A 2,420-nucleotide genomic window follows, 5' to 3' on the forward strand; every position below is an offset into this window, starting at 1 on the left:
TGTGCGTGTGATGAAGCAACACAAATAAAGACCACTTTTTGTTTTGCTCCAGTGAATTGTCAAAGAGATTTAGAAAGCCAGGGGATCTCATTATGGTAATACAGGTTAAATACTTTAAAAGCATATGGTGTTACCATCCTGAATGAAGCTGTCCCTGCCAGCTCCGGGAAGCAGACAATAGGCCAGAAACACATCTTGTGTCTCTGGTCCACCAATGGGAACCGCGGATTATAAATCACCATGAGAAAACATCGCCTGCTATCTGGTATCAGGTAATGCCTTGTCTTTTCAATTATAATTTGACTCATCCTTCTCCAGAGAGGAACATGCTTTAGCTGTGTATTCCACTGGCCAAAGCTTGAGTTTCTTACAGTACGTTCTCATCTTGATATAAGAGTATCTGTAAAGATGGGTGAATACAGTATATATCTCAACAATATATGTAGAGATGGGGAATGCTTCCACAAAGATGCTTCTTGCCCATGGAGAAAAAAAAAAAAATCAGTGAAAACCATCAGGCATAAAGTAAAAACGTTCTGCTTTATCACAAACCTTTAAAGATGCTTGAATATGGCCAAAAGACTTCTTTCCTTTGTCCCCCAAAGGCCTTGTCTAATTACCTGCTGACAGATTCTTCTATGTGAAGTGGAGCTCATTACCACATATTTGCTAATTTTCTCCAGCAGGGAGCAGTCTCAACATTAACCTTGGTAACTTCAAATGTCAGCTCTCTCCCCATGGACACTGATAGTAGAAATTCTCAGAGATGCACCAATTTCTTCAGTTGCTCTTTGCAGCTATTTCTGAGGGCAGCAGACGAGCTCTAACAAACGGTGATGGAGCCATGTACAAAGTTACCGCCTTTAGCTCCTTAGCTCCTCTCCTTCACCAATCTGCCAGAAAATGCTGCTTCCAAAGTTGGCAGATGATGATGTTTGCCCATGTCTCAGCCACTCCTGGGCAAAGCCCAGTCTCTTTGCTTTCCAAACCCTAAAGAAAGGTGGATTTAATTCAGTGGGTGCACTTATTATGGCAGTAACATCTGGCAAGCGGGTGGAGAGAACAGCAGGAGGCGATAATTTCTTAAATTATCACAGCAAGATTTGGCACAACTTCTTTGTTGGCGCTCTCAATTTTATTTCCTATTCTACCCTGAAGAAAGGAAATTAGGAACACTTGGAAAGAAGTACCAGACATAAGACATAAGACTAGAATTTCCTTCAACATCATCGAGATTCTGGAGGTCGTTGAAGATGGTTCCTTGTTTAGGTTTTTTGGGCATGTCTTCTAATTCTTTTACAATGTATTAACATATATAAAATAGGTAAAAAACCAGAACCATTCCCCTCCACACATGTCAGAGGATTTAGAGAGCAACCACCTACAAATTTTTCCTAATTTTCTTAACACCTCTATATATGCATAAAGTCAAATCAAGAAGATGGGTAAAATATGTATGTACCTGCCTTGTCCAGGAGACAAGTTGTAAATATTAGTTTGCCTCTGTTTTTTTTAAAATCTGATCTATTTCCTTACAATATTATCACCTTTTAATTTGCCTTTATCCCCACTAGCTGTGATGTTATCTGACCGTGCTCGTTGTACTGGGTTTGCGTGGCAACATTTTAGTAGCGATGGGGCTACAGGGGTGGCTTCTGTGAGAAGCTGCTGGAAGCTTCCCCTATGTCCGATAGAGCCAATGCCAGCCGGCTCCAAGACAGACCCACCACTGGCCAAGGTTGAGCCCACCAGTGACAGTGGCTCCAAGACAGCCCCACCACTGGCCAAGGTTGAGCCCACCAGTGACAGTGGTAGCACCTCTGGGATAACATATTTAAGAAGGGGGGAAAAAACCCTGCACAACTGCAGCCGAAGAGAGGAGTGAGAGTAAGTGAGAGCAACAGCCCTGCAGACACCGAGGTCAGTGCAGAAGAAGGGGCAGGAGGGGCTCCAGGCGCTCGAGCAGAGATTTCCCTGCAGCCTCCGATGAAGACCATGGTGAGGCAGGCTGTCTCCCTGCAGTGCACGGAGCCCCATGGTGGAGCAGATCTCCACCTGCAGCCCATGGAGGACCCCACGCCGGAGCAGGGGGATGCCCGAAGGAGGCTCTGACCCCGTGGGAAGCCCACATTAGAGCAGGGTCCTGGCAGGACCTGTGGACCCATGGAGAGAGGAGCCCAGGCTGGAGCAGGTTTGCTGACAGGACTTGTGACCCCGCGGGGGACCCATGCTGGAGCAGCCTGTTCCTGAAGTACGGCACTCCGTGGCACGGACCCAGGCTGGAGCAGTTTGTGAAGAACTGCAGCCCGTGGGAAGCGCTCACGTTGGAGAAGTTCATGGAGGACTGTCTCCTGTGGCAGGGACCCCATGCAGGAGCAGGGGGAGAGTGGGAGGGGTCCTCCCCCTGAGGAGGAAGGAGC

This window comes from Phaethon lepturus, unplaced genomic scaffold (assembly GCF_000687285.1).
Source record: "Phaethon lepturus isolate BGI_N335 unplaced genomic scaffold, ASM68728v1 scaffold2225, whole genome shotgun sequence".
Lineage (NCBI taxonomy): Eukaryota > Metazoa > Chordata > Aves > Phaethontiformes > Phaethontidae > Phaethon > Phaethon lepturus.